Consider the following 13,401-nt stretch of genomic DNA (forward strand, 5'->3'; position numbering starts at 1 on the left):
AAAGTAAGAAGACAAAAACTCTATTGAATAAGGTAAAACATATTCCTGAAATGATTTTTACGCAGACAAAAAGATTCCACATGCGTATTCAAATTAACGAAACAGTTATGTTCTTGCGTTCGATCCTCATGAAAGAGATCAGTGGGGTTTTTTTTTTTCGTTCTTTTTTTTTGTTTTTGTTTTTGTTCTTTTTTAGCAAAAACATCTACGAAATTGATGGCTTTTGTTTGTGTAGCATCATATAACAAAAAAAAAATGCCACTAACGATGTTTTAAAATGCCGAAGAACTTACTGGAACTACAGTCGAGTTTTTGAAAGATGCTAAGGTTCGGACACTTTCTCAATATTCTGAAGCAGTTGATTAGACAAGACCCAACAAAAAAAATAAAGAATTCAAGTTCACTTTTGAGTAGGATGGAGCCCCTTGTAACACAAGCTGAATTGTTTAAACGTTTCTCAAGAATCAGTTTAGGTTTACGCATGAGGATATTTGGTTCCCATTCTACATCTTATTTGAATGTTATAGTATCTTTTTTGTTTTTATGCTATGATCTTTATGACATTTATTATGAAATCATTAATCTTTAATTTAAGCCTTATTGAAATTTTCTAACAGTTATTTGATACTTTTTATGTTAGATTTACTAACAATTTTGGTTTAATATTTTTCACTGTTAGATAATTGCGATCATTTTCTTACTCAAAATGGAAAATAAGAACATTGCAAAACACCGATGAAAGTCCCTCAAAGTTCCTCAATAAATTGCCGAACTACAAAAGCTTAAAAATATGTTAAAAAGTGACATTTTTGCTGTTTTATGATGTTTTTTGACTCACTTTATTATTAGCTAAATTTTAACTAATAAAATTATAATTCGATTACGAACTGAAAAAACATTCCAATGTTACACTGTTAATTTAATGCCTACCAAAACTCCAAAAAGCGTGTTGGAACTGGTGGCGTAAAGGAGTGGTTTCAAAAGTGCTCTGGATCCCCCCTTCAGTTTCATGTTGTATCCCTTATCAGTAAAAGATTAAAAATAAATCAGAAACCGTTAGCACAATTAATTTATATCGGTGTTCCTGGTTTTGATAACCGTCATTTCGGACGACGATAGAGTTTTTGGGTTAGGGTCAGAGTATAAAAGTTATGTTTTATCGAAGGAAGAACATGAAAAGCATATATGAACGTGCATGCATAGTAAAATGAAATTAAACATTAAAAGAATCGAAGAGTTACCAGTTAGCAAGTGTTAATTAAGAGCAGAGTTTTGTAAATTAAACTTTTAGAAAAACGAAAAAGTTTTTTTTATTTCTACAATTTTATAACCATATGAAAGTTCTTTTCAATCGGTATTTTTTCATACTGGAAACAGGTGTTTAGTAAAGAAAGTTGAGTGATTAGTTATAAGTCAAAATGTTTTCATAGTGTGAATAATGTGTCTGTTAGTATTTGGCGGTGTGGCACTGTGTATGTGTATGCGTTGATTTACCTTGTTCTTGTTAATGCGTGTACAGCTGTGAGTAGCAGTTCGTTTCTGTTCGCCTGGCTGTCGATTTCGCTGCAAGTTTAGCGGAGGCGGACAAACTTGGAATCTTTTGAAAATGGTTTGATGCTAACTTTGAAGGCCTACATCATATATCATCCGATACATGATCGGATCACTTAATTTTGAATTATTATACATCTTGTGTTTTCTTGAATTCCATGTTCGTTTGCGTAAATATATTTTAAAGTATTAACCTTATAGTCTCTTTTTCTTCTTTTCATAAAGTTGGCCCTTTTATCGCATTGGCAGCAAGATAAAAACACCAAATTCATAATCTAAAATCGAAAAATTCCGTCATATTGCATTTTCGATTCATCCGTATCGCATACTTTTATAAAATTTTATTAAATTATTTATTATAAATTATTATTAAATCAAAACCAAAGCTGAAAATTCACACATACACACCCGTGCCTCACTTCAAAACAAATGCGTATTGTTAGGTGAAAAGGCCTTTCCGATCCATTCCAGCGCTTTCCGGTCCTTTCCGGTCGATTGTGAATTTTTTACTTACTCAGTTTTCATAGGTTCACGAGTATCTCATAAAATATTCAGCAATTGATTAAATAAACGATAAACTTTCCATTACACTTGCGGAATTCCCATCATTAGGGGTTGAAAATGTTAACACATTTAATAAAGAGACGTCTTGTCTTCTGGTGAGAACCCCGGCCCCGCCTTCCTATAAAATGGGTCGGATGGGAGGAGAGACATTCACCAGTTAATTCGAAAAGCTAGGATCCATGCACTTGCGCTTGTTTTTATTTATTTATTTATTTATTTATTTATTTAATGTGTGCGTTTTATTTTATTTTTTTTTAATAGTTGGAACGCTCGCACTAACTTCGTGGTAGTCAGCTCGCGGTATAATATTGTCTATGGTTAGCGTTTTAGAGTAAGAGAGGGGGTAGGGGAGTTAGAGAGAGCTAAAGTGTTTCTGTGTGTAAAGGGAGGGGGCCTACGTTGTTGTAAAAATGGTCACTCTGTGAGTTCCTGTTTAGTTGTGAACTTTTGGTGGCAAGAAGTAAAGAAGTAAATGAAGTTGTTTTCAGTAACAACTTGTCGCCTCTCTGCGAAAGCGAACATTTGCATTCAATATGTTGGACGAAACTGAAAGCCACTCTCGACTGACACAAAGCACGACGGGCATTATTTCTGAACATTTCAATGGATAGCATTCATACGGTAAGAATTATCCCGCCTCGAGAGATTTTCTAAACAAATCATTCCATATAAAATATTTGTAAAGTGAGTGCATACTGCATAACCGTTGTGGATGCCGGATCCATGTACACACACACACACACACACACACACACACACACACACACACACACATATATATATATACCTTCACTAAAACAAAAAAAATATTCGATTGTAGCATAAGGACAGTTAGAATATCTCACTTTTCCGCTTAATTATCCAAATTGATTTTAAATTGTATTTCTTCATGAAATCAACTTCGAATATTCCAATTTACTTTTTAACTTTTCCAAATTTTACTCTGATTAAAATGTTTTCATCGCTCACGGCCATGTTGTTGATTTATTTTTTTATTTAGCATTTTTATTATTTAGCATTTTTATTATTTAGCATTTTTATTATTTAGCATTTTTATTATTTAGCATTTTTATTATTTAGCATTTTTATTATTTAGCATTTTTTCTAAAACAATTGTTTGTACTAAAGACAAACTTTGAAATATTTTTACACATAAAATATAAAGTTGAAACGGAATTTGACTAATAAAATACAGAGACAAATGTAACAAACTACAAACAAGAAAATAACAAAAATGCCAATAATCGATAAAAATATAAAATTAAAAAATGTTATTTATATTTTTCAAACAGCAAACTATAATTTTATTTCAGAAAAATATTCTAAACTTGATTGAAATCGGTAATATAATCCAACAATCCCTATGCAATAATTGATTCCATAATATCTGAGGTAATGTGATGGTAGTACAAATATTGTGGATTATCACTTATTCAGAATAAGTTTAGTACTACTATTAGTGCCACACACATGCACACACACACACACACACTTTTACTAAGATTCGCGTCGATTTTTTTGTTTCGTTATGAATTGAAAATACCCTTAACCTTTCAAAGCTTTGGGTTTAGTTCGGTTCAAGTTTTGTAAAAGCACCGATTTTACTACCGTTAAAAAAGTGCACAATTATGAAAAACGTTTGGTCATATTGAAGCAGTTAGCTTTCAAAATGTTTGCTAAATTTTATATATGTTAATTTGTTTTTGCTTTTTGCGAACTATTTTGCAAAAACTAATTTGTTTGTGTTTTTTTTAATCATTTTCTCTCCCTTTTTATTTAACAAATGTTAATTAACGATTAATAGAATCAAACAGAGTTGATTAAAATTGTTGTTATTATTGTAATCAGTGTTAGGATTTTAAAAAAAGTAGATTTTGTTAAAAAAAACAAATAAAAGCAACAAATTGATATTGAATTCATGCTTGTGTAAATAAAATTATTTTTAAAAGAGTGACCAAAATTTAAAAGGAAAACGATTATTTTGATTGTTCGAACTACTATTCTCATCTTGTGATTTTCAAAAAATTATTGCCAGTGTAACATCCTGCCTTTTTCGAGTGTACTTTGTCGAACTTGGGAGAAACTATATAAAATCGCTATCCGACCTCTTATTTACTCCACATGGGTATAATGTTTTTGTTCTGTCAGTTAGGCTGAATAAATTCTCAAATAATAATTTTTTTATCTGCACAGATGTGGCGCAATGGATACAGGTGTTATGTTATAATCAGTTCTAAGTTACAGTTTTTTGTTGGGGGGGGTGACAATTCAATACTCACTACACACGATACTAAGAATATTTTTTTTTAAAAATGACTGAGTTTGACGGACTAAGAACAATTTACAATTGGATTAAATAATTAGTTCAGTTCGAATTTTCAGGATGATTTCCGGCACCTAGAGATCGGAGATTACATCGGCTGAAACATTGTGAACATAAAAATCGAGATAAAAATAATCGTCCGAATAAACCAAATAATACAAATATCCATTCGGTTGACAATTAATTTTAGTATGAAAGGATTACATACACGTAAATAGAAATGGATTTCTTAATGTTTCATTACGAGTGTTTATCTAGCGATTCGGTTTCAAGTCGGATCCGCCTCGTCAAATTCACACTTTTCATCTTAACATTAAGGCTGACAACTTTTAGATGAATGACTGTTTTGGAATAGTTGGTGACGAGGTTTAGTGCCCTTCCTCGGAAGCGCTGACTTCACGACCCCACTTTTCGACTCTGGTGTCTAAGTCTTTGCAGTGGAAGAGAATTACACAACGTAAGATAAGAGAGTAGATGGCAGGTGGCATGTGTTGGGTTCACCCATGTAGACAGGATTTTAAACAAATTAATAAAAGCAACGTTTATTCAAATCATCCAGCTCTCATTATTTGATAATTGTTGACATCTTACTGAATTGTCTTCTACCTTTTCCAATGCGAGGAATGAAGGAAATTATGTACTCGTGCTTCCTTTCTAGGAAGCGTATATGTGGTGTGGTCCCTGGCTTGGGTAGAAGACATTTTAGACGACGATAGAAATCTTTGAAAGAACAACACCGATATTTTGTATGAATTTGGAAGAAAAGTTGTGTTTTAGCGAAAGAGTAAAATGAAGGATATATATATATATATATATATATATATATATATATATATATATATATATATATATATATATATATATGATGGGAATAAATAAAACATTAAAAGAATAGCAGGGTCACCAGATATCAAGTGCTATCTAAAACATGAACAGAGTAAATGCAAAATTGAGGCAAACGAAATTTTGTTACAAAGCATTTTTAGGCAAGAGAAGAATAAAAATGTTACTTTCAATCATAAAAATGTTAGTTAATATAGTACAATCACGTATTTGATGAAGAAGTAGTTGTCATGCTAATAATTTTGTAGGTCAATATATTCATAGTGTAAAAATGTTTATATATATAATATTCGTATATGAGTATTTGGCAGCGTGACATAGTGTGTGTGTGTGTATGTGTGTGTGTGTGTGTGTGTTGGTTTGCCTTTTTTTTTTTTGTTAGAGCGTATGTAGATGTGCGCGAGTTGATGAAAAATGCTGGTATGTGAATCATTGATTCCTTTTCTTTGGCAACTTACTTCCCTCGATTCAAAGAGCATAAGGAGTCGTATTAATCGACATTCTTGGATGCGGCTGGTTCGGGAAGTCGTTTGGCTGTTTTCTTCAGAGAACTTTTTGAACTTCACGCCTGCTTATTAATTTCACATGTATGTATTAATTTAAAGACCGTGTAACGATTTTTATTAGTTGGAAAATATTTTGAAATCACGTTTTTGTGTAAACTTTCTTGCTTTGGCGAGTAAGAAAGAAAATCGAATGTTAAAAGAGAGAGTACAAACTATTAGAATCATTTTCTGTTTAGTATTCCTAGGAATCTACGAATCGACAAAAGAGAAAGAAGAAAATATTACAAATAACTCTATTATTTGCTTCACCGTGTGCTCGTTTTAAATGTAAGGAAAAATTGCCTCAGTCTAGAAGGATCGTTCATCACTGATTGGGCACAGGACGTACAAAACATGTGATTAACTTGACGTCGTCGTTTTTTAAGGGAATTCTTCGTGTTGGGCCATCTTTATGGGGATTTTAAGACGCCACCGTCTGTCATGCTGAAATAGCATTTGCAGATATGTCTACGGATTTCTGAAGGAAAATCGGTCAGTTTGTCGGGTTGTCTCGATTTAATCGTATATGATTTGCATCACTAAACTCGCAGACTAAAAGGATACAAATTTTATGACGGTTGATTTTGAATAAAGGCCACACAAGTTACTGACGATGGGATGGTCGTATTCAGATACACCTTAACCTTATTGTCTGTACTCATTCTTCTGCTGCACTTGTGTTTCTATCATTCACACTGAAGAGGACCGAAGGGACTGTTGAAAATTTTGTGCTTTTGAAAAAACGTTTCCATTTTTTAAAAGTCTTTTTATATTCCTACACGTCAACAAATAGGAAATAAATACAGAAAAGATATAAACATTTATATATTTTTCGTATTGATTTTTTATCCACACACACACACACACACACACACACACACACACATATATATATATATATATATATATATATATATATATATATATATATATATATATATATATACTAGCATGAATACCCGGCGTTGTCTTGGTTGACATGAAGTTCCGTTTGAAACACGCCTGCTATACTAATTATTTTCATCATGGGTAACGTGGATACCCCCACAACAATTTCAAAAATAAAAGAACGGATAAAAACATGTAAATGTAATCGCCCTTAAAAAGAAGAATCTGATACCTTCTCCACCAGATATTTCGGCAGGAGGGATCACTGTCCAAAGAAAACTCACGATTTTGTGAACATAAAAAATAACGTTTATAAGCATTAATGCGTGCATTTTTTTTATTTTGGAAAATGTGTATTTTAGCGGCGTAAATTATTTGCTAAACAAAAAAATATAAAAACTATTTTTATATAAAACACATTGTTAGACCCAAAGGCTGAAATAAAACCAGAAAAAAATCATTTTTATAATTTTTTTATCATTTATATTTATTATTCGAGGCCGCTATATTGCTTTTAAAATTTGGCCTTTCTAAGGTTTGGCAGATTGGCCATTTTAAGCTCTTTCATGAACTGTGTTTTTGGTCGACATATTTTTTTGTAATGAAAGAGCGTAAAAAGGCCAAATTTGGCCTTAAAAAAGCTAATCTGACAAACCTAAAAAAAAGCCAAATTTTAAACGTGTAAGGCGTACACATTTAGTCGAATAAAAAATGATTAAAAAAAACATAAAAATGAATCTTTTTTGTTTTATTTCAGCCTTTGGGTCTAATAATGTTTTATATAAAAATAAATAGTTTTTATAAATTTTTGGCTGTCAAATAATTTACGCCGCTAAACTACACATTTACCTTTATTTTTTGTAAGGGCACTTTTTTAGTGGCTTTTTTTGTAAATAATGGAAATTTTAGATTTGTTTTTTTTAGGGGGGGGCTTTTCGATTTGATTTTTATTTGTCGTTTTATGATATTTTGGACTTTGTTTTGTTTAATACACTGTTAGGTGAAAGTAGAAAATGGTCTCATAAAAAATAATTAAATGTATCGTTAATTTATGTTTCCAATGTAATCCCCCCACCAGAAAAAAAAAACAAATTGTATTTGTCAGATTTTGCCGTCCCCTTCAATCGCCAAACTTGAAAAAATGCTAGAAGTGACATGTCTCGTTGAACGTTTGGTGACCAAAATGTGGGTGTTCATTTTACGTTAAATTTATATAGAAAAGTGATCCCCACCTCTAACATGTTATTTTATCTTATTTTTTCAAAGTTTCTTCTCTCATAATATTTATAAAGGCTGTTTAAATGTATTTGGCTGAAAAAAATTAGATATCTATTTTTTAGGGGTTAAACCCCGCTGGGTCACGCCGTATAAAGTTACCTTTCTACTAAGAAAATTAAGTTTGTACTCGATAAAATTAATGCGAAAAAAAGAAAAAAAAAGTGTAAATTGTGGAATTTAGAGGGGGGCAGTAGATCTTCATTTTTTTAGGCATTAAACGACGCTGAATTACGTGGTAATTTTTTTTTTTTTTTTTTTTTACACAGTGATCACCACTTATCAAGGCCCGGAAGCCACTCAGGGATAAGGGTTATTGCAAGTACATTACGTTAGTGAGATTTGCTGAAAAGTTTACTTATGGGGGCGGTTCATTAGGAATTTGTTAACATTGGACTTGAAGACATCCAAGTTGTAGTCCGGAGGGAAGCAGGCAGACGGAACAGAGTTCCACAGGCGTGCAGTTCTAAGAAAGAAGCTTTGTTCATGGAATCTGCGTTTTGATTTCGGCACAGATATAGAGTGGGGGAAACTTTTCACAGTGGATTCAGCTAGACGGGTGTTTTTCGTGAAAGATTGGCGAGGGGGGGACCAGAGATTGGAGTTCAGACGAGCATCTGCCATGGAAATAACGATAAAACAAGGACAGGCTCGCAACGTCTCTTCTGTGGGAGAGAGGTTGCAGGGTAGAGAAAAGGACATCCCCCACTAAGCCACGAAGTCTATTTTGTACTCTGTCAAGGCAGGATAGGCTGTTTTTAGCAACTCCTGCCCAGATATGGCAACAGTATTCCATCCTTGGACGTACTTGGCTTTTATATAGATAGAGAATTGCATCCGTAGTGAGATATCTTCTGGAGCGGTAGAAGGATCCCACCATCTTTCCAGCGACCTTGGCAACAGACTTGATGTACGTGTTCCATTTCAGATCAGGAGTAAAGGTCAAACCCAGAAGCTTGTCAAAACACGGGGCCTCACCCAGACGAGAGCCATCCATCACAATTGATGCCAGATGGGGATCAGAGCGTTGATGATGTAAGGATAGGAGTTTGGTTTTGGATGCATTAAAGGTAACCAGCCACATCTTCCCCCACTGAACCACGCGCTCGAGATCAGAGGAGAGAGAATCAGAGAGAACTTTGTCATTTACAGCCTTTGATGTGTTGCCGTAGATGGTCGTGTCATCAGCATAGATGTCAACGAATGATTTAAGTATGTGTTTAGGGAGGTCATTGATGTAGATTTCTGTATTGCCGTAAGGAATAAAATAAAACGATTTCTGTATTGCCGTAAGGAATAAAATAAAACGATTTCTGTATTGCCGTAAGGAATAAAATAAAACAAATAAATGAAATCTTTTCAATTTTTTTCGTGTTTTTTTTTAATATTAAAAAAACAATATAAGTCAAACATTTTTTCTATCTACACGGAATTATTTTTCCATCTAGAAACTTAATGAAATTACCAAATGATATTTAGTAAACGTTTTTTTTTTTATGGATAGCATCTAGGGGCAAATAACTCTAAAAAGTTTTTAAAAAGGTCGCTGTTGGAAAAATTAATTCCAAAATAAATTAAATTAAATAAATTAAATATATTATCAATATAATTGTTGTTTAAAATTTATTAAATAACAATTTTAAATAGAATACTTAAAATAATTCTCTCGCTAAAAACATTAACTAAGATACCGCTATTTAGTAAAATCAACTTTTCTTAATGTCATATGCAAATAAGGTGATCTCTTAATTGTATATTTTTCCAAGTATCGTACTATATATAGAAATAAATGAAAGATTAAAGTAAGGCACGTTTTGTATATATTAATCAAATTGTGAACAAATAAACAAACAGGAGTATGGATATATATAATAGAAAAGAATATCTCGAAGTGTTCGAGAAATATGAAAAAAGAAACTAAATTATGTTTATCAACGTTTTATTATTTCAAGACTTTCTCGGGATGATTAATTTGAAGAATATAAAATAACAGTATAATATTTTAAATTATACTGGTTTTTAATGTGAAAAAAGGATCTCTTTGTTCTACTTCAGAACGAGAAAAAAGCTGTTAACATTTAAATTGCCAATATCGTTGTGGAATGGAAAGTGAGATTTTTAACGTTATTTAACTGTTAGACGTTTAAAAAGATATGCAATTTCTGGTTATTTTGAAATGAATATAGCCATTATAATTCAAATGTTCGATGCGTAATCAAAATGAAATCAGTGTGTTTTTGTTTGTTTGTATTATTTAATTATAGATTTTATATATTAATTATTATAGGTATTATTTTCCGTAGTGTAAGTTTACTAATTAAAGGAGATAAATTATAGAAACCTCCACGTTGTTTAATGGTGTTTGAGTGCTGATTCAAGAAGTCTTTGTTGAGATCTATTTAGAGTGAATTTGCATATTAGTACTATTATTACTATCGAGCGAAATTGGAATACGAATTTTATTGCCTATATATAATAATCAAGTTAAGGTTTATATTAAAATCCTTGGAATCTTTTTTGTGTAAATAATAAGAATAGTGTTCAATAATAAATATAACAATTCATATAATAGTTATACTTACACAAACATAGCGATACACGTCATAACACGTTTTAGTTCTCATGAATTCGTAAGCTCTAATAAATTCGGCATAACAGGAATATACGGAAATATAAATGTATTTTTTACAAATGTATTTATAACCAAAGGACTAATCCACAATTTCAAAGAGTAAACGATGAATTTTGAATTGAAATTTTTTAAATGGGCCAGACCTGGGTTATGGTGACATATTGTGGTTTGATAAAATATTGAATAAAATACTAGAGAAACAATGTAGTAAACAACAATATCACCAATACCAACTCTAACAATAATTGTAATAATAAAAAAATTGTCAGCTACAACAAAAAAAAATCTTCTATTATCTACCTAACGACAATCATATCGAATAAATAATCTAATGTATTGCCAAAAATACCTTCAAAGAAAAATTCAACAAACAAATGTTCCTTTAACAATATTGAATATAGCAAAAAAAAAATCACTGGCATAATAGTTGACACACTTAATCACAATAATAAAATACCAATAGTAAAATGAAATAGTGTCAGAAAAACTAGTATATATAAATCTCTTAACATACTCTATTATTTCTGCCTAAATGGGAAACTTGACATTATAAAATTTAGTGACAGGGACAAACTTCTTAACAAAGAGCCGAAAACCTCGATCAACTGCAGGCATAACAGATCTCATACACTTAGTAATTTGCATATAACACTCTAAATTGAAATCATTATTAATATCATAAATCACCAGTCTACTGATCTAGATTTTCTATCTTCTTTTGGTTGTACTGTTGTACTGTATACATTTTATATGTATATTTTATGCAAAAACATTCTACTTATTTATTTTTTTTTTTGTTTTAGAAATAAATGGTATAGTTTGTTATGGTAAAATTAGTCCTTGTAATTATTGTTATTGTATTTCTTACATTTAGTTTATACACAGAATAACGATGTATCCTATCGAATACACGTTGTTAATCTTATATGACAAGAGGCGTTCGATAAGTAATGCGATTGACCCATTTCTAGATCTAAAAATATATACAATTATTCATATCTCTATGTGGCAAATTACAGCTCTGAATTGGTGGTTCTGATCTACATGTGTTTGAACTGAGTCAGGTGTGAAATTGAGCCTGTTCAATATCGTGCAGTGACCTTTTTTTGTATTTGAAAGGATGAACCTCACATGAGACTTTTGGTGAAATAAAAGAAACGTAAGGTAAGGATGCCTTATCAATAATAATATTAATAAAATCTCAAAGCGTATATAATTAATTTATCTCCATGCTTGGCATCGAGAATTCAAACTTAATCGGAAATTTATAGAAATACCTTCCAGAGCTGGTCGCCTCCTTCTACCATTGATAATGCACCTGCCAGTCAGGTTGAGACTAACATTTTAAAAGACTGACGGACGCGTAACTATTAAATGGCCCAAAAGGTCAAAATTAGTACAGAGCGTGTTGAAACTATCATTCATAATCATTTGCATATGCATAAAGTGTCTGTGAAATGCCGTATATATATATATATATATATATATATATATATATATATATATATATATATATATATATATATATATATATACGCCAATTACGCGATTCACTTGGATTTTACTTGTGCAAATGGAAGTTTAATTTTCTTGGATTTGCATTTTTGGATTTTATCGTCAGTGGATAATTTACCTTTCACCAGACTATTCATTCACGAGAAATCACTTTTTTCTTCACCTTATTCCTTCTGCTTCACTTTTTGTTATCAAGTAAGATATTGGACTTACTTGTAGTTTCATAAAATACTTTTGCAAGCAAAATCCGATCCCGCATTTTGCTAATCCCTTCCCTCTGATGAGAAGGAAAGTAGTTCTTCGAAACTCCACGGATTAAGAATTATCCACTTATTTAATGTTTCTTTTTCAAATTAAATATGTTTTAACTCTTTTTCAAAGTATTTTTAACGTGTTTATTAACTATTTGCTCTTATTATAAGCTCTATTTCCTATTTGGTTTTATCGAGCTTTTACATCTGGTTGAGATTACTTTATAAACATTAATTCTTTAATATTTATGATATACTTTAGTTTTACCATCTTGGGTGATTTTGGTAAATTTAATTGTAATTTTTATTATATATATATATATATATATATATATATATATATATATATATATATATATATATATATATATATATATATATATAATCTGAGGTTTTGGTTTTCCAGAGGTTAAGTAACCTATGACGTTTAACGAGGTTAATACAAGAGTGCGCAATACCGAAGAAGAGCAAAGTATACTCTTTATTTTATTTTTTTACATAAGCAGTAATATGTTGCTACACAGTCATGAGTATGTTTCGGTCAGCTAATTATCAGTAACCGGAGACCTCTTCTGGCGATACAACTTATACGAAATCAAAGGTTGCAATGAAAATATGAGGTCTTTCTCGTCACAAGTAGTTAATATCAGAAGGTTCCGTCAAATGTTATGAAAAATTAGATTTGGTTTTATATATGTAAGACCAAATAGAAGTGCGGATTTGAGTCTGTGTATAGTTTGTATATAGAAATGAATGCGTATAGTTTGTATATAGAAATAATATCTCCTATTTTTACAAATGGAAGAATTTCTTTTTTGAAATTTATAACATTTTAACTGTTTAAAATCTTGCAGTAACTTTCATTTTGTAAATCAGAACGTATTATTACTTTACCTCTCCATCTGCGACCAAAACTTTTTGATATAATCGTGTCGGTTTATGCCCTGAAACAACGGTATTTTCTTATGGTGAGCTAAGACAACTATTTCTCAATATCCCTGATAATGATAAGAG

The 13,401-nt window shown here is 31.2% G+C and overlaps 1 protein-coding gene across 2 annotated transcripts in view; it reads left to right on the top strand.

The window, feature by feature from the left end:
- LOC145263165 (uncharacterized) overlaps positions 1–13,401 on the top strand; it is a 1,002,407-nt gene that overhangs the window by 362,178 nt on the left and 626,828 nt on the right. The window contains exon 1 of one of the 2 annotated variants that reach the window (XM_080120190.1): positions 2,394–2,736. The exons of the other annotated variant lie outside the window; for it this stretch is intronic. The gene's annotated coding sequence lies outside the window, so the exon portion shown is untranslated. Of the gene's footprint in view, positions 1–2,393; positions 2,737–13,401 lie in introns of those variants that run through there. 2 annotated transcript variants of the gene reach the window in all.

This window comes from Euprymna scolopes, chromosome 38 (genome assembly GCF_053919585.1).
Source record: "Euprymna scolopes isolate OS-2025 chromosome 38, ASM5391958v1, whole genome shotgun sequence".
NCBI lineage: Eukaryota > Metazoa > Mollusca > Cephalopoda > Sepiida > Sepiolidae > Euprymna > Euprymna scolopes.